This window comes from Buteo buteo, chromosome 12 (assembly GCF_964188355.1).
Source record: "Buteo buteo chromosome 12, bButBut1.hap1.1, whole genome shotgun sequence".
NCBI classification, from domain to species: domain Eukaryota; kingdom Metazoa; phylum Chordata; class Aves; order Accipitriformes; family Accipitridae; genus Buteo; species Buteo buteo.
In genome coordinates, this window is record NC_134182.1 from 11,612,315 (window position 1) to 11,632,611 (window position 20,297).

Here is a 20,297-nt window from a genome sequence, read left to right on the forward strand (position 1 = left end):
AGATGTGGAGGCAATACGCCCCCACCACACAACAGGACATGCAGAAAATTCTGTGCAGCTGCATCAAGTACCTCACTTGCTACGAGTCCATTCAAATTACAGTGTAGGTCCTATGCCCTGGTCAATGATTCTACTACATCTTTAGTTTAGAAATAGCTAAAATAACTCTGAAGTGATTAATCTACCTGATTGATGATGGATACAAAAGTACTCAAATAATTTTTTTTTTTGGCTGATAGCGAAGGTCTAATTTATACTGCTTTCATAAGAGCTATTTCTGCACATACATAATGGTATTCTGAAGTGGCTGGTTCCTGAAGGTTAAGATGCAGGTACTATTAAGTATCTTAGAGAAGTGCCAAATCAATAAATTTCAGGGCTATACTCAATGCTATATCCCAACTTTTCCAAAGTTAAAACTGCAGTCCAACTCTTATCTATAGGTGAGGACAGTCCAAATGTCACACTATAAAAAGACAGAAAAAGGACCAGGTCTGGTCTTGGTGACATTGGTAAAAGTGGAGTTAACTCCAGATGTCATACTGCTGTAACCAAGATCTGAATTTGGCTATTCGTCTTGAATCAATGCTATCAATAAAAGTCTGCCAAAAATAACCAACTGGTAAATATTAATTTAAACAGAAAAATTGGAAATCAGTTTCACACTGAGTTGCAACATGGGGCCACTGCATGCTGGCAGTAAGAGAATAATGATGCAAAGTGCCAAAAAAATACCTGGAAAGCATTACTTCTGTGTGACATCCAATAAAGATGCTGCACACACCCCTACATTTTTCAGCAATTAAATATCTGCAAATGAAAGTGCTCTCTTTCCCCAATTCCCTGTCTGCAGTGGCCAAAATTCGGCCCAGCAGTGCTGTAATAGAAGTTTTTCAGGGTGGCCCCTCTGCACAACAGCTGTTTCGCAGTCTGATAGTAGCGTCTCCAACCAGCTGCTTCAGTTTGCTCCTGGCTGTCACTGCTATAGGTTAATAGCAACAGAGGCAAGAGAAGGGCCTAGGCCAGCATAAAGCAGAAATAACAAAATTTTCTGCCAAAAGGGAGTATGGGATAAGAACTTTAATGGGCAAGCAAACAAAGAATCAGACTGAAGCCTGAGGCGCTTCAGTGTGTTGGCAACAGACAAGCAGTCCTGGAACAAGTGCAGCCCAGAGTCTCAATTTGAAATGACTGTGTGGCCCCCGTGCCAAAAAAGTTTGGCTCTGTGTATACATGTGTGCATGTATATCTATATCCCCACACCAAATATGTAGTTGTGATAATCATGTAGTAAATTACAGAGCCATATGATAAACTGCATGTGCCTTTGACCACCTCACCTGCCCCCTGCCAGCTAATCCATCTCCATTTGGATTTACTCTGTCATTCCAAACGGAGGCTTTAATCCTGCAAACACTTATGTGTATGCTTAACTTTAAGCACTTGAACAGTCCAGTTGAAAATAAGTTTGGCTGCATGTAATTCCAGCATCGGCTCTAGGTGCGATCGTAGTCCTTCCTTTTACGTTCAATGGATGCAGTGTGGGCTTGTGATTTCTTTTAGCTGATAGGACACCAGCTCTAGCACGGGTGCTGACTTCTGGTTTGGTGTATGCTGTGGATAAATCTGTATTACTCCACTGGCTTCAACAGCATTACACCAATTTACACCAACTGAGAATCTGCCCTGTTGAGAAAGAAAAGCCATAAGGATTACTAGACCTAATCTACAAACACTAGGTGAGTATCAGTCCAAGCATAAAATGAGGGCAGGGTGCAAGTACCAGATTTCTTATTCCCACAAGATGGGGGTGCAGACTGATGGTGGTGTTCTACCATGAGATCTATGCAGCCACCCTTGTTTCATGAACGTAAAGGAGGTCTTGCAGAGCTTCCATCACCTGTTCTTTCATGGCTTCAGCTCCAGATTTTCTCTCTGTCCCCTTCCATAAACTGTGCAGAAAACAAAGAGAAAGGCAGCAGAAGAGAACTGTAATTGTATACTGCAAAATAACATTCATAAGTCACACAAACACTAAACCCTACGTATAATGAATCTGTCCTTTAGGGACAGTCCTTTCCATGTCATTGTCTGGTACTTATGTTGTTGTTCATCTAGCTAATTACTGCTTTGAAAGGTATAGTCCTGCTGTCATGCCTAGATTAGCAGCAAGTGTTTGGCCAGCTACTTTCTTGTCACAGTTGATAATTATTTAATGAGTTCTGTTCTTCCCTAGGAAAGCAAGATTGGGATAGAATTGGACTTATTTTATCACAGTAGCATTGCTGCGCCTGTTGGCAGGTTTGACGGCAACAGTGCTGGATTTCAGTAAGACAGAAGAAGAATTTCCATAAGTAGTTCCTGAATCAGTTGGAAGCAACGGGGAAATTAATAGTAATGAGTCAATCTCAATAGATACTGACTCATTACTATGTTAGCTGCCAGTCTCTCCTGCAGCTGTAACCATGCTGGAAATTGGGTGATGCTCTTAGCTAAAAGAAAAGCTATCATAAGATAGTACAATATGTTGCTAAAATGGGAAACCTAACTTTATATCTCCAGATTTCTCCATCCACAGGGGGCCACTGAAGTCACATTATAAATTTTTTTTTGCAGTAGAAATCTATTGATAAATAAAAGAGTGTCATCAACAGGACCATATGGACCCTTTCTTCAGATCACCTGTCTGGAAGAACATTTGGAGCAATGAAGGCAGATAAAGAAACTTTGTACTGAGACCAGGTTAGAATGGCACTAGCAAAGGCTTATTGTATGTGTAGCTACCTGCTGCAATGGGGTACATTTTAAAAGCTCTGTGGTAATAGTTCCCAGTTATTTTCCCTGCCTGTCTGGAAATTTTCAGAAATAAACAGAAAACTGTATACAGAAAATGATAACTCCTTGAAAGATGATTTTAAAAAAATACTTAAAAAATACCTGATCAAAATAAAGATGTTACATTTGTATTTTCATTCCAAAATGTATTTTATTTCAAATGTTTTAAAAATTTCAAAGTCAAAGCAAAGCATTTGGGTAAATCTTAAATACTTTTTTTTCTGTTAGCATTTTACTTCAAGAAAAACCTGGGAAGAAATTTTATTCTGTTTCAGAATAGGGAAAACACTTTCAAAAAGGTAGAATTTCCCACAAAATGGAAACCGTAGTTCCTGCTTACCTTTACTGTTTCCACTTGCACCGAGTTGTGTTTTTTCTTCCTGAAGCTGTACAAAACTTCTAGTTCTTCAAGGCCATAAAACATGGGGATCTTTTTCTTTAAGGTTACATATTCATTTTGAACTCATGTGCAGTCCATTCCCCTATCCCTAACTCTCTTTCCAAAACATGATTCACCTGGGTATGTATGAGATGCACAGGTGGGTATGTCTGTCACTTGCTTTTCCTAGAAATGGCACTGAGTCATCAACTAACTACCACCAGACAATGCCATGATGTCCTACATTGAAGTGTCTCCTATATGGCCACATCACTCAGGACAGCAGTGGTAGCCAGACGGGGAAAGGTTGGTTTGTCTGAAATAAATGACCTGAAAAGCTGGAGGACTGCTAGTCTCAGCAAACTGCTCCTATAAACAGCAGGAGCAAGTGAACTCTGAAAACATAAGAATTTCTTGTTAAGCAAGCACCCCCAGTAATGCTAATAAATAATAATAACTTATTCAAAGTATACAAAATAGACAACATCTGACTTTTTTATTATTATTAAATCTAATATTCTTCCAAGCAAGGCGGTTTCTTAGTTGTCATATTTTCAGAATTTTCCCATGTCCATTTTCCATTAGACCATTTAAAACACAGATTTTGTATTTTAAATGGTCTAATCCTAAACTCACCAAAAACAGTGAGGAATTCCTATATTGACTCCAGTGGCTTTTGCATCAGGTCAGAAGTATTGAAGTTGCCTTCTCCTCATAGTCTTCATCATAAGTTCTGTAAGATGTATCCTGACATAGTAAGCAAAAGTTTTTCCAGGAAAGCAAATTCAAATGTAATATGTTATAAATATTCAGGCTCAAAAGGGCATTAAAATACATGTTTAAGTAATCTGTGGAAGAAATCAGTCTTGGTTTAAATTATGTTCCTGCTAGGAGATGTGAATTTCTTACTGAGAACTGAATGATGGTCTGTCTGTGGCACACTGGATTGTTCTGTGAAGAACACTGAGTAGATAGCACGGTACATTCATGGCTACAAACACCACCACTGCTGCAGTTTAGTAATCAGCGCTTTCACTTTTTTCACAACAACATGTCAACTAGTAGTGTAGAAGTTAATGGATTTATCAACAGGTCTATTACTGCATTTGTCTTGGGTCTGACATTTATGTATAGTTTTTTGCTCCTGTTACTGGATATGGCACCCAATGCATTGTTATCTGTTAGCAAGCATATATACCAATTTCTTTGGAGGTGTTTTATCTATGCTAGTAGACTAAGTAGGTTATGTTCTCTGCAGATTTATTTGTAAAAGGTTGTACAAAGCTGCTGAAAAGAGATTCTATGCCAATGAGGTTGTTGCTTTTGCAGTTTAACACTGGAATTTATTTTTTCTATACACACATTCGTATACAGAGCCGTGGCTTCACTCTGGATGCCATTTTCATTGCAGATAACCAGTTACTGAGTCACTCCTGAAATGTGAGGAGGTTTCAATGATGTAATTCTTGCTTTACCTCCCTAACTTGATATATTCCGTATTAAACTCACTGTCATCCCAAATGAGGACCATGTCATCAGGGAAAGAGGTTTAGTTGGTTATCTTGACACGTCTTAAGATTTTGTCAAGGGTTTGGATAACCTGTACTTACTGAAGTAAGGGAGCAAGGGCATCCCTACCTCTGATATATTCTTTACCCTTCCTTGCTGCCTCACTGGCTGAGCTATGCCGTGATGTTTGCAGAAGGGATACAGCACCAGAGAGGAGTCATTCATGCAAGATAAGGCACCAAACAAAGCCTAAATCCAAATATCCTCTAGTCTGGAGAGAGTTTAGGGCTGGATTTGCATCTGATCTTTGCTGCCATTTTCAAATGTATGCATATTTTCACAATAAGCTACTTTTGCCTGTTTCTCCTACCAGAAAGCATATATATATATGGCTGCATGCTAAAAGGAATATCAGAACTAGTGTTATAAATGGCTACTAATAATCTATATGTAGAACATATTATCCTCTTAGTATTTCCATCCAGTCTTTATCTATCTCTACCCATCTCTCTATATACATGTAACCAGAGTGTTTGGTGATGTTCAAGGTGGCGTAAGAGCTTTGGGGTTTTTTTTAATCCAGAGGTTGGTCTGAACCTGGACTCTAGAAAAGGCCCCGTCTATGCTTTGCTGGTTCTCCACATACTTTGTGCGATCAGGTTGAAACAGGATTTACTTGTCACTAGTAAGATGCACAACTCCAACCTGAATGGGGAAGGACACCCCACAGCTGTACAGTCACAAGCATATCACATTATGTGAGAGTGTCCCCATGTCTAGCCAGTGTTAACGTGCGTCCCTCTTGCCTCCTCCAGTAAATCTATCCCCTTGTTACCTTCTCTCACTTTCGGCACTATGGCAGAAGAGTTTAAGCCTGTTAGGCAGTTCTTGTCAGGCAGACAATGTCTGAAGGAACTTCACCAACTGGAGATATCATAAAGTTAAGGGGCAACTCTGTTGTGTTTTCTGCAGTTGTCCAGGGAAATGGAAAACAAGAATCACGAGTGGTTAGAATGAAATCCTTGTCTGCTCTATGTCAGCGCAGGATGACTCCCAACAACAGTTTTTTTATGTGTAAAAATCAAAAGGAGTTCTGTCTGCAGAAGAAATACAGGAGAAAAGTAAGCAATAGCTAATTGCTCTGTGGATAAACTAATTAGCAGTGCAAAATGCAAGCAGCAATAATACCCTTCCATTCAAGACATTCTCATCTTATTTCGAACTGAGCATGCATGTGGTAATGTTTTAAAGCACTGAACATTTACTCATTTGACAGGGGTGAATGACACAGAAGTCAGCATCTTGTGATCAACAGGAAAAGAAAGGAAAAGAAGAACACTCGCTATTCTGATGTCATCTCCCATTGTTATTGTTGTTGTTCCTCCAAATAATGGAATTCTGGAAGCAAGACCATAAATCTCAAAGCTCAGCATTGTCTCATTCGGAGATCAAGGTCCTTGTTGCTGATTGATTCATGCATTTTTCATTTGGCTAGCTAATATCCTTTAAATGGAACAGACACTTAGGCAGTGAAACTGGAGCTACTTTCCCCTCCCCCCCCCGAGAATTTAGCATATAAGGAAAGCAATTTCTTGGATGATTTTTGGTAGAAAATACCAATTATGGAAAACAATGAATATTATTCACTTCAAAAGTCTAACATTAATTTTCTCTGCAATGAGCCTGGTGCTATTGTGCATTAAGAGCACTCAGCTTTTAAGGTTAGATTGTGGTACCTTTCTCAAGTTGAATAATACCTAATTCTTTGAGTTATGCCATTGGAATGAAGTATTAAGACATCACTTGACAAGGGTAAGAGTATCACAATCTAGCCCTTAATGAAATTTGTAGAAGCTGAGAGTGTCCTCTACAAGTCCGTAATCCATATTTTTCTATTTTTATGGATATGTTCTACCTTCATTTGTAATCTTTACAGAGCTGCATGATAATGGCCTGATGTAGCTACTTATATTTCCCTACAACTTTAATAATTTTAAAGCTGTCTGAGATTGTACAAACAATACAATCATAGAAAAGTTGTATTTTCTTCAAAATTTTAAATGTTAATTTGTTATATAAACATTCTAAAGAATAATTTTTTTAAAAATGCAGGTAAAATAGCTGTTCAGGAATCACAGAACTCACTAGGCTTGACATGGGATGAAGAGAGAGTACAGACAGCTTTGGCCTAAGTTTTTTGTTTTTTTCTTCAGACCTTTAGGTAAATTCCAGTTTATCTCAGGCTTATGATATAAATCTCAAAGAGTGTTGATGTCTTTCCTCTTTGATCCTGCTTCAGTCTGGCCACATTGCCAGTTCTTTAGAAATCTCGCCCTTCTGTTAAATATGAGGATTCCTCCAGCATTCCTAAGCAGTGAGATCCCAGGTCTTGCAAAGAATAATTTTTCTTACTGTCTTAGACACAAAAGTATATATTGAACCTGTACTACCTCCCAAAATATAACCAAAAAGATATTTGGACTGGTGCTTAGCACAAGCAAAATCTGAGGAGTGCACAGTATTGAGATCAAAATAGCAACTCCAATACCTCCATCCATTTGGTAGCAACATATAGTGCCTGATGGAAGACAGGACTGCATCTGAGTAGCCCCTTGCCGTTCATGTTTCAGGAGGATTCCCAATAAATTTGCTTTCAGTCAAAATATTTCATGCCTTATGGCACATTGAGGTATTTGCCATCAGCACTCAAACAGTGCATTGGGATTCCTGTGCTCACCCTTCCTGAACTGGGGTTTGGGCTCAGGATGACTCCAGTGTGGTCAGAGGGAGATGATAAGGATAGAAGTGACAATGGACTTCTGGGAATCCTTGGAAAAATCTGAAGAAACCCATGGGTGACCCCGTTTCCACAGTTGAAGGGGCCTTGCCAAAATGCCTGCTTTCCTGGACATAACAGGCTGTTGGGAACTGTGCATCAGCAGCTGAGATGTACCCTTGTTCTGTCTGGAAAAAAAAAAAAAAGTAGGAGTGATCAAAACAGCTGAAAGAACTTTCCATTAGAGTTAATTCAGTCATCAAAAGTGAAATCTGACAACACAAAGAAAGGAACAGTGAAAGACCTAAACAGTGTGAATAGAGAACAGTAAGTTAGAAAGAACTGTAAAATGCTGAATGGTGCTTTTGGAGAACCATGCTGCTCTTCTTCCTGCTGTCAAACATCCCACTAAGAAAAATTAAAATATCTGATACATTCTGGACTAGAGAAATAACTCATAAATTGGGGTTATATCTGTAATTAAAGGAGGAAGAACATGACATTTAAGTCAAAAGACAGGGAGATTGCTAAGGATGACATGTATGGAAAGAATATAATGGACATTCTGCAGTATCATGCCAGGCATTCACTGGGCTTAGAGCTTTGCTGGTTGAGGTAGGTCCATCTCCACATGCTGAGAGAAGATCAGCCATGGGACAAGGAAAATTTTAACATCCGAGCAGAGTTCTTATAGCAGTGTTGGGTTTTCTGAGCAGAAAGAAGGGCAAGAGGATCTGACCTTCTTCCTGCTGGACTCCAAAGGTTGTTTCCTGCTTTGTCAGAACATCGCATCTGACATTGCATCTGTGCTGGTGTTTTTAGAAAGGTTGTTATTCTGGTGGATACTGGAAAAGAGATTAAACTCTTCTGGAAACCGGGGACATTCTCTGTAAAAATGAAGTGCTGTAGGAGAGTTTTCAGTTTGTTTTTCTTTTTCCTTTTTTACTTTCCTCTTCTCTGAATTTCCTTTCAGGGAGGGGAAGGTAATTCTCTGAACTCCATGACTAACTTCTCATGTCATTTGTTGATTCTTCCTTCACACTGAGGAGAAATTGAGAGGGTTCCAGGCCTCAGTTCCACAAATCATTTAAGCATGCATTTAAATGCCTCTCTGTTCAGCCATGCAATTGAAACACCTGCTTTAATCCTGCAAGTACCCATTTAAGTTTACAGCGAATAAGCTGGATGGGCAAATAAGGACCTAAGAACTGGGTCTGAACCCTATGGAAAAAACTCACACCAGCACCAGTAAGCCCCTAAAATTACAGCTCCCCTTGCTAAGTTTTGCGATAAATAGTCCAACATCAGAGAGGTATTTTCAGAGGAAGGTAAGGGGCAGGGGGCGAGGGGGGCAGATGACAGGGAGCTGGGTTGCGGCTGTCGGGCCTTGCTGGCCCCCAGCACCTGTATCCACTCCTCCGTGCTGCAGCCCTGGGGAGAAACCCTACAATAACAAACACAGCTGCACCTGTGCAAACATCCTTGGTTTCATGTTTTCTTGGGGTTACTGTAGCAATAGCAATTTAGCATAAAAGAAAATACCAAGTTATGTAACAGCCTCCGTGGGAAACTGCTCTGCCTTGTTTTATTGAGGTAAATATTAATGTTAGTGATATCTTCTGACTTTGGGTTACTTTTTTATTAGTGCACCATGGGCACGCGGGAGCCTGAAGAATTAGCTACCCCAATTAATAATAAGATGTAAAATACCATGAGTTGGTCTTTAAACCTAATTTTATTGATTTCCAACTTTGATTTTATAAATTTTATTCAGCAATGTTTTTATGTCTTTTACTCCTGAAATTATAGATCTTTCTGGAGCTTCTTTAACCCAGCCTGTGTTTTAGAATTTCTTGTCTGTCTGAATGGACTTAAATCCAGTGCAACAGGTGTTGCTAGACGATCTCCAGTCCCTTCAGCCACATTGCCCATTTTCCCTGTATTCCTTCCATACATAGGTTTACAGGAGGGAATTTCCTATAACTTCCTGACATCATCTAGAATTTGCACTGACGAATTTCAGCATTCTTATTCTCATCCACGTTCACCTTTTTCATTGGTTTAAGCATAGATGAAGTGCTCCCTGCCTGGACAACTCCCTGAAAGGACCAGGGCAGAAGGGTTTGGTCTTACTTCACTTTAGCAGCCCATAAATATCAAGGACCAATTCCTTTGGCACTGGTATTTTCTGAGCTTGGTGACAATTCGGACAGCTGGGGTGGAACTGGCAAAGCCTTTGGCATACTCATATGAAAAATACCATTTTTCTGCATAAGTTCCAATCCATTTTCAGGCTCAGATAATTCCAAACCACCTGAAATGAGGAGTTTCAAACCAGGGCCAAAAAATGTAAGTTATCCAGCTCGCACACACACAGGCTCAGTGAAATCAGAGGGTTGAGCTATGTGAGAAAGATTTCTTTGTGCGTAGTTGAGACTTGAAAAGAAAGCCCAATATGAAGAAAACAAGTTAGGCAATTTTAAAGGTGCAAGGCAGACCCTCGTATAAAGCCACTTGAATGCTTTTTATTTCTAATAAAAAATTTCCTTTGTTGCTTTTTAATCAAATGCTTCTGTAATCTGATTGCTTTAATCAGATGCTTTCCAGTCCTTCTGTAAAGGCTGGAAATCCAAGTAACAACATTACGTGTGGGCCCGAGTGAGAAAAGTAGCTATTTTTCCAGAGAGGCGCAAAGAAGACCTAAACCCACCACTGTCTCTTAGTGTGTGCTGACCTGTCTGCCTCCAGGGTTCAGTGGTTCACTAGAAACTTCAGCTGCAAGCTCCAGGACATTGGATTTTATTCTGCTTTCCTGAAGGCCTGCGGAACTCAGTGCAAACACAGATTACTCCAAGCTTAGTTGTGAGGCTTTACTTCAAAATCCTAGCAAATGTACAGCAATTTTCCACATGCCTTGTCAACGCTCACATGGCTTCAGTTTCCTTGATGAGGGGATGAGTTGTTCACCCAGAAGTGCAAAAAGAATTAAAATTTGCCACCTGCCTCTTATTTCTGCTGGTGAGGCCAGAATAGAGTTAGCAGTCAGCAAATAACTTGCAGGGTGTTGGTCTGGGATCCTGCTCACATTTACTACTTGGGGCACTAAAGCCACAGTGAGAACTAAACTACTCTTATATCCAGCAGCTGATATAAAGTCCTGATATGAAACTTGCTGTTTATGTTAAGTAGTGTTTCTGAAAAGTGTTGGCATATACATTTGATGTTTTGCAGAGGACTGGTATGTTATTCAGTTGAATGCATTCCCATTTCCACTTCTGGCTGTGACTATATTAAAATCTAAACCTATGTAAAAGTACACTACAGTGATATAAGCACCGTTACGTGGGGATTACTGCCATGCTATTTTGCCGCTTGAGGTGATTCTTAAATCTGTGCAGTAAGAGTTTTGGCACAGAGCCTTATGGTTTGGGGTTTTTTTTTGTTTGTTCTCCTTAACAGTGGTTCGCCAGCGGGTCCAGAGACGTATCGGCTGTTCGTACGCTGCAAAACAAGCAGTGCCAGCGAACGCTCCCCAGCACTGGCGCTTTGGCCACGTTCCACTATCAGTGGAGAGGCAGCAGCCGCGTTGTCTCCACCGGGCCAGGCTCACCTGACGGTTTTGTGTCCTCCTTCCCCAGGTGGTCCCACGTCGGCACGGCAGCGGCTCCCCTCCCTTCAGGGACGGCGGGCAGTTTTTCGGAGGGGATCAAGCAAACAGAGAGCGGCCGGGAGGTGACTCCCTCCTCCTGCTCCTCCGGGTTGCCGTGCCACCGGTGGGCCTGCAGCCCGCGGCGCCCTCCCCTCGGAGGCGGCGTGTCCCACCCGGCGCCCCGCGGCCCCGCGGCAGCCCTGAGGCCCGGGGTACGGCGGGGAGGCTGCTGGGGCGCGGGGTGCCTTCCTCCGGGCGTACTAACGTGCGTGCGCCAGCGGCGGGCAACCCCAAATTCACACTCTCCTGCGAGGCTGGGCCTGCGTTTTATTATCGCTTGCTGACATCTGCTGGCTACGGCACGAATTATTTCGGAGGGCCGCCAAGCAGGGACGAGGAGCCGGCCTGGCCGGGGGAGGCCTTCCCCCGGCAGAGCCAGCGGCAGCCGCCCTGAGGAACCAGGCCCGGCGGCGGGCGGGCCGGTGCAGTCCTCTCCTCAGGGGCGGCTCGGCCGGGCGTGCCAGCGGATGAAGGGGGCCAGCGCCCTTCTTTTGTGATAGTCCCCATTTTGGTTTTTTGTTTTTTAAGGGACGGTCCCTTCTTTCAGTGGTAGGTGCAGGCCCCAGTGTAGTTAGAGCAGGTGCTGGTGCTTGTGGGGATGCCGAGGGAACGTCAGCCAGGCGTGGGCCAGCGCTGTATCGTTTGGAGCAAGCTCCTTGTGCTGAAGCGTGTAAGCAGCTTTTCACGCTGCCTTGGGAGAGCCAGGAAACGGGGGGGATTGCCGGCAGATTGTGGGGCTTGCCTGACCACGCTGTGTCCGCTTACACTCTCTCTTCCCCCCAGGTTTTCAGAGGGGAACGGTAATGGGCTGCCCTGCTTTGGAAGAAGTCCATGCTCTCACGTAGTGACTGTGGCCAGTACATCCCTCAGAAGCCCTTTGCCTGACCAATTCACTGAAGATATAAGGAGTGTAAATACTATGCTCAAGGCCAAAGGGTGAGTTAATGACAGAATAAAATTCCAGTTCTTCAGCCTTGTGCTTTTAATGTACTTCATAAGCACCAACAAATGAAGGCTAGAGTAATACCTGGCTGTTGCAGGAGTTGCTATAGCTGTCCCCATCTTCTGGATGGGTTGACTGACATGAAGAACTGCAAATAAGTCTGAGCCACATAAGGAGAAAGGGCCAGGTGTAGGATGTCTACACAGGTGTTCGGGTTATTTTTGAGCAGATCTCTGGTGTTTCAAATTAGTGCTGCCTCAGAGTATTTACCTGGAAATGTTTCAAGCAGTTATTTGTCCTTAACATGCCACTTAGGAACAAAACTGTTTATGGTCAAAGGCAATAAAAGTAAGCAGGCACTTAACGTGCACTATGTGTCTGAGTCCTCAGAGCAACACGTAGCACTGTATGCTTTTACTATGCACTAGAAATCACATGGATGCTGCTGGCAGATTGAGTTTTGTGGCCCTCCGCTATCTTGGCATAAATGCCATTTTGGGTGGCTCATGTTGTAGGGTTGCCGCGAATTAAGAGCTGCGTTCAAAAAAATTAATCGGAAGCAAAACTGTCCCAGGTAAAAGAAAAATATTCATGCAGGAGAAACTACTCATTGGGAATCTGGTGCTGCTTTTACCTTACTGTGCTCTTTTTCACTGAGCTGGAAGAAAATAAAATTAATCACCTTGATGTACATTATTACACAGATGGTAATTGTGCCATTTACTGTATCTTAAATGCTGGAACTGATTAGCTTTTATCAATCCTCTCAGCACTTTAAGAGGACAAGACACCTAAACAAAGACAAAGTATTCTTCTCTGATAGAATTGATGAAAGGAGAGACTGTTTAAAACAGATAGGAGGGTGTTTTTTACTTTACTCAGTGCAAACCAAGAAATTAGCTTGCAAGCCGTGAGAGCCTGTAGAAGCAACTTGAGTTTACTAGCTAAAATCTTGTCTCCTCCTATACATTAGCTTGTATATGGGTACTAGAAATGATTTCTTTGTTTTTAATGTGTTGATATACAGCTAAAAATAGCTCTTGTCATCTTCAGAGTTTATCCATTGCCAACAAAATAGAAGTCAGCATTGCAAATCACAAAAGGAAAAATCTAAAGGTCTGCACCAAAGAGAGGTGTGGCCAAAATATTCCCTGAATAGCAGACAGCGTGGATTGATATATAAGCACTTCTGGCTATTCCTATCAGGAATGATGCACTGTGTGGGATTCACTGATCCAAGCCAAATGACAAACACAAAGAAATCACATGAGTTGTGCAAAGGAAGCTTTCACTGTTCTCAGAGCTCAGGGAGTCATCTTTTCGGCAAGCATATCTGAATTACATTCCCAGAAAGAATACACTAAGGCAGTAGCTCTCAACCTTTTCTGATCTGTAACCCTTGACAATTTTTCAAGTGAACATTCAGATGCTTGCAAAGAAAATAAACTATTTGCAATATACTTGCTTTCCTTAGGCATTCCTTAGAAATAGCTCACAGATCCTCTAGGGTTTACAGCTCATATATTAGAAAACCTTGCACTGAAGGCCCAGTATCAGTAAAAAGAATTAAAACAAAATCTTTCTTATGTACAGAACATACAGATGATACAGACTTGGAACTCCAGATTTCATGAAGAAATGTTGCAGGAATGTGTTCAAAACACTATCCTAAATGCTTAAATAAGGATAAAATCAAGATGAGGAGATTCATAGTTAAGGAAAGGAATATGTTTCCTTTTGACACTTACTGGGAGATGACACGCATGTTTTGGGCCAGGTAGAAAAGTGGACAGCACATGTATGTGGCAGGGAGAAGTCGTAACGCTGTATGCCACAGCTGGGGTTTCTCTGAAAGATAGTAATCCTGGAAATCCTTTGGGCCTGGGATAGTTGTGCCAAGTGGGCTGACTTAGAGCTGTCCTTGCATGCCAGATTTTAAGGATTGTTTCCCAACTGACACAGAATTGAGAAAAACAAGACATTGTGGCTAGCACCATGCAAACCTTTTGGCAGTGGTGGTGAAGAGTTGCAGGTTTCTTGGTTTCTGCTAAAATTCTGGCTATTCAGACTTCTGCTAGCACATAACACAAAATGGTGAAATGCCAAGTACTGATCCAAAATTTTAAGACATAATTCAGGGATTTCTGTATTAAACGGTCACTGCATAATGAGAATTGCAGTTTTATTGTGTTCCACAACAATAGTACAATTGTGTGTTTTATTTTACACATCAGATAACTACATTGTTTGCAGAATCGCCACTGTAATGCAAAATGGAGACTTCACTTACACTAAAATAATCCGGAAATACACAATTGAAACTCCCACAGCAACTTTACCCTGCCATGTTACAGCTATATACCTGCTGCTAGACTTGCAAATGACCCATTTCCACTAGGGTAGAACACAAAGTGGAAATGATGCAGATTCTAACATCTGCAATGTTTTATATCGCAGTCAGCAATGGTGGCGTTGGGTTGTGTTTCCCCATTCGCTTCTGTTTCTCAGTAGAATATTAAATATATTCTTCCCATTTGCTTTAAAAATCAAAGTTCAGTGAAAAGTAAAAATAAATGGTGGAGAGACTGCTGAGGGAAGTTGACTCATTGTCTCTGTTAGAGAAATGATTTGTCATGGCTTTTTTGCCTTGATTGGTCTTTCTTTTCAGGCAACTAGTTATCTGGATAACACAGGAAAAAGCTTCTATGGCAAGAACTGACACTGTTGCACATTACTTTAAATGTGCAGAGAACTCATGCAGAAAGCCCACTTCTAGACCTGCTATCTATTTAAAATCCATTATTCATTCTTTTTGTACTGTTACATCCTCTCAGTATCTTTCTTAGTCACTTCCCATATTTTGGACTCAAATGCTTTTGAGGAGTGTTTCTCACAGCTCAGTGTCACAGTAACCCTCTCTCAGGCAGTGTTTCAGCTGTGATGAGGAACCCCACAGGCAAGCCAAGAGTTAATGCCCCCCCTCAGACCAGCCAGGGGCCCTACAGCTGCTCCGAGCTGCCAAGCAATTAGGCTTGTCAACATCCCTCAAATAAACTCCGGCAGTATTATCAAACCCCATTGTTACCTGATCCCCCAGAGGCTGGGGAAGCTGTTATATCAGGACTGCAAGCTGCAAAGAGCAATGTCTGTTTTCTTTTTTTTTTAAATTCTGGATGACCCATCCTTTACTTTAGTCATTGGAACTGAGGCTCAAGAAAGATGGATCTTTTGGGAAAGGATTAAATCTCTACAGTAATACCAGTCTGGTGGGAAATCATGGTGTGTTTTACCCAGGAACCACATACAGAGCTAGTTTCCTTGTGGTTTTGCCTCAGAGCAATAGCCTGCTTCAGTGGACTACCTTAAAAATAATGGGATGCAAGCTGCCATCTTAAGGAGAAAAACCTTGCCAGAAAAGAGTATTTATTGTTCCGTCTAGGGTTGCTACCTTGGAAATACAAAACCCAAGTCACTTCAGACAAAGGGCTGCTGTGCAGGCACTGATCAGTCTATGTGTGGGCCAAACTGGGCAGTGTGATTGGAAAGCAAGCAGATAACAACCCTACCTGAAGCCAAGGATGTGTTTGGAAGACTGAGTTCCAGGTTCAGTAGTGGCACAATAAGCCCATGTATTTACAGGGACATGCAAAGATGGCAAAACCACATTTTTTCTGTGAATACATTATTTTTAGCTTTCATTTTTGTACAGAGATGCTGAAAAATTGATCTGAACTAAGCAACACGATTCTGTCCATCTGAGTCTACAACACATCTAAAACAATTGCCCTAAACTGACTTTGTGATTATTCCAGTTATTTTGCATTTTGAAGCCTGTTGCTCTGGGGAAGACAGCAGCTAGCACCAGTGGGACAGGGAGGTGGGACTACCATGCCACCACAGTTTTGCTGGAATGGGTAAAGGGCAGTGATGTAGCAAGGACTTAGGAAAAGGTGCAGCAGTCCCAGACATCCCTCAGACAGAACCGAGGGAGAAAGATTGGCAAGCCCTGTGGCTGGATGAGTGCCAGGCATCTTTTCCAGGAAGGGGTTTCAATTATGAGCATTTAGGGTGAAATCTTTTTGTTTTTTAGTAAAGCATAATATGCTTTGCTTAAAATGTTTTGGGTTTGGTGACATTTTTAAGAGCAAGTAACTATATTCTTTCTAGAAGGCTGAACAAACGCTGCATGCAAACGCACACAAGCTGACATCCACACAAAACAGGCTTTCAGCTTCTGGAGTTTCTTTTCGTTCAAAATCCAGAATTTCTATGTAAATCTTCATTTGGGTTCAAAAGCATAAGATTTTACTGGCTGGAGGCAAAATATAAAGAGAGATTAAAAATGCCTGATGCAAAGGAAAGAGGAGCTTGCAAGATGGAAAATACTCAGGACACAAAACTATTCTCTTTCAATGCACATGTAATACACTATGTATTCAGGTGGATAAGCTTTATGTTAGCATGAACATTGCTAACCCTTTTACATGGGTATGGAGAGGCTGACCCTTTAATACAGCAGCCATGATTTATTTGCTTTCATTGTACCAGGATGATTCTCAGTGTTCAAATATGCTTTTTTCCACATAGGAGAAAGGATATTGTATCAAGGCCAATGCTGAACTGCAAACTGATTTCCCTTCCCTACCCAAACCAGTTTGTGTTATTTGTAAATCTAACAATAACAAAGATTCAAAGGTCTATTACTCAGCGTCTCTTGATTTCCCTGTTTTATTTTGTGCCCCTTATCGATACTCTTCAGAGCTCAGGACTGAAGCAACATAATGGGAGCCTAGAGACATTGTCTGCATCTCAACTAGGGTCTTGGCATTTAGTAACAACACCAGGTTGTCTTTTTTTTTCTTTTCAGAGGAAAACAGCTGGTGAGTATTTGAGTGTGTACTGGTGGCAGAGAACTTGCAGTAGAACTGGCCATGACTCCTGCTGCAGAAGCAGTTACAAGATACTAGCACTGAGCAGAGAGGCATGACAGATAAATAAGACAAAATGCAAAATATGCTTCTTTTCTGTTGGTCAGAAGTTACAGATTTTTCAAAAGGCTCAGGGTCTTTTCAGATGCTTTCTTCCACATTATGTACCTGTCTTGCATGACTGAACGAAGTCTTCCTCTTAACCTGCAGGCTTCTTTCATTTAAGTTTTCTGAAACACCTTACTATTACAGTGATGGAAGTTAGAGATTATTTAATGATGAATTTGCTGACATGTCAATAGTGTTTATCTGATTACTTTGGAGGGTGAAGAGGGACTATAAGAGCTCGAGGGAAAAGCCCTGTTTGTTTCTAATGCCTCAAGAGGTATAATTTCTGAAAAAAAGGAGAGTCTCTGTAGAAGAGATTTTTTTACTGAGCTTGGCAGATACATATTTGTAAGTGTGCACATCAAATGCACATTAATACATTATTCACTCAGTCATTCAGATGAACTGACACATTTATTTAATCCTCAAAGACATAATAGTCTAGATCGACACTACCACTATTAGTGGGAGACTGATAAAAATTGCATATTTGCTTTTCTTAGTGTACTTTATATTCCCCTCTAAAGTATTAACTCTTGGCTTTGTTATTCACAAATGCATCCTTCTCTCACTCATGCATTACATAACAAACTGTCCATGCTGCCCCTGGTAGATATATCAGATAAATGCAGATTCTGACTTTAAAAAGGTAAAATATAGACAGAACTCTCAAGCCTGTAATGTTGACCCTAAAGTGCATGCACATGCACACCCGCATGCAAACCCTAAATATTTAAGTTTCTAAAGGTGCTGCCAGTAAATTTCATAAATAGCCTGGGAAGCCAAGCTTGAAAAAAGTAAATTCTAGTCTTTATGAAACAAAGAACAATAATTTAAAAGAACTCTAGAGTTAAAAAAGAGGATTGAATTATACCAAATGACAGCTTCCCCTGCTTGGTATTAATATGCTTTTTTTCTGAAATCATGCACATTGTCTATAGCTACACTGGGATATTATTTAAAATGGTGTCAATCTGGAAAAGCTCAGCAAAAGAGAATGCAGCGGCTCCAGATGAACACTAACATTACCAAGTGCCCAGTCAGGTCTCAACAGCTCCCCAACACTGATCATTCCAACTCAATCCTGAGATGCATAAATTTCTCTGTAACAGACAACATATTCCAAAGCATGTGCAAACTACCTGCCCACACATTCATCAAAGTGTATGGTGAACTTTCATAAATCTCTTGTTACTTTTCCTCAGCTCTTTTTTTCTTGGCTGGTAAGAGTCACAGAGGATTTTTTTTCCCTTTTAACGTTTCAGTATTTGATATTACACCAAGGCAGGGTGCTGCCTACATATTGGGTTAGTTTATGCAATACACTATAAAGTACAAAAATGACATGACAGAAAAGAAAAAAAGAGTTTTCTAATGTCTGTGACCTGAAAAAGAAAATGTGAGCAGCAAATACCCGATCGCAATTTTTATTAGGCAATTAGCTGATTGCTTTTGTGAAGTAGTGACAAACTTGAGATACCTGCAGTCAGTTGGTGAACATAGGGATTTGGATCCCCACCCATCTCAAGTGCAATAGATTCATATACCTCAGTTTTGATATTTTCCATGGACCAGGTTAAAAAACCCACACACAATAAATAACTGTTCTGTCTCAATCATTTATTCTTCAAACACCATTGTCAAGGGGTAGCAAAGCACTGCTGAGGAAAAGTCTATATAAGAATATTGTCAGATGGATTTGTGCAGAAATGGATAATTAAGTAATGACCAATTAAAATGCAATCTGTACATCTAAATAAATTGTTAGGAATTTCCTGAATAGGAAAAATAAATTGTTACAATAGGCGTTCATTAGTTTTGCATTTAAAATTGTTCACTCCTAATAATGAACTAATATGTTTTAATCTCAAATCATAGTTTACTGTTTGTCTTCTTTTCATCTCTTTAAAGCTGTATGTCCGTTGGCATACATTCACATAGCTACTTTCTGAATAACACAGCAAAAAAATGGGACTTAGTTTCTGCACAAAAACCTATAGGAATCTGTGCTTTTCAAAAAGGTAAATCTGCAACGGAAAGATACTGCTAATATAGAAGAAAATGAGACTTAAACTATCCTCAGCAAACATCACTGGTAAAGCTTCATTAGTATGTATTTTCACATAATTCAATTAGCCAAAATACATACAAATGCTGGCAGTGCTGTTCCCTGCTCAGGGAGCGTCAGTGAAGCTTTAAACAGATCTGAAACAAAATTGCATAAATGGCATGTAAAGCCCTGTGCATACAAAGATACCTTCAGGGTTCTAATAAATTCATGAAACTTTTTAAAGTATGATTTCCTAGCAGGCAATCACTTTTAATTAACAGGATCACCTACAGCAACACATGTCCTTCAAAAACTTACATTATTTTTTCTTTTTGAATTTCAAAGTTTCTGTAGTAAAAGTTGAATAGCTGAGTAGCTTAACCTCAAAAGGATTGCAGGCTTTTATGACAGTTATAAACCACTGTGGTGCCTTCTTTATAAGAAGAAAAGATTCTTAACACAACAGAGAAAGAAGGAAATCTCTTTTTAGTCATAGCTAGAAGCAAGCATTTCCTCCAAAGGTCAGAAAACTTTTCCTCAGTTAAAGAATATTTTTAAGGACATTGCAGGCTACTTGTACAAGTAATCTCTGGAAACATATAATTTTTAGTATTTATTATTTTATATACTTCTGCATTTTCTTTTATTTCTCTGAGCTCTCGGTATACAGTTTTGGTAAACATCGGGGTGAACTGGTGAAGCTGACTTCCATAATGAGCTTTACACAAGAGAGAGCAATGAGAAGATCTACGCTTTATTAAAAAAAAATAAATTGTACTAGTTTACTGAGCACATCTTTCAGGGCTGCATGTTTGAGGTGGTGTTTGCCACTTGCTTAGAAGCACATTTCTATGTTCCAAAGCTAGCTAATCTTCTTACCTGCAGATTTAAAGTGACACAATATTCCATATTTTGAATTGGAAAGAAAATAACAGGAAAAACATGGTAAAAATGATAGTGCCAAAGACAAATTTTAAAGGGCCAAAGCCCTCTCCAGCCCTCATTTACATGAATCAAACCACGGATATTGGTACCCGAGAAACTTGAGCAGGATTTGCAT

At 40.6% G+C, this 20,297-nt stretch overlaps 1 long non-coding RNA gene across 1 annotated transcript; it reads right to left on the reverse strand.

The window, feature by feature from the left end:
• Positions 1–333: 333 nt before the first annotated feature.
• Positions 334–11,355, reverse strand: LOC142037571 (uncharacterized). The gene is made up of 5 exons (XR_012652408.1): positions 11,110–11,355; positions 7,272–7,687; positions 3,176–5,820; positions 1,784–1,952; positions 334–1,686 (listed from the first exon to the last, which is right to left on the reverse strand). It is a non-coding gene; the product is annotated as an uncharacterized LOC142037571 (long non-coding RNA).
• Between the last annotated feature and the right edge of the window lie 8,942 nt (positions 11,356–20,297).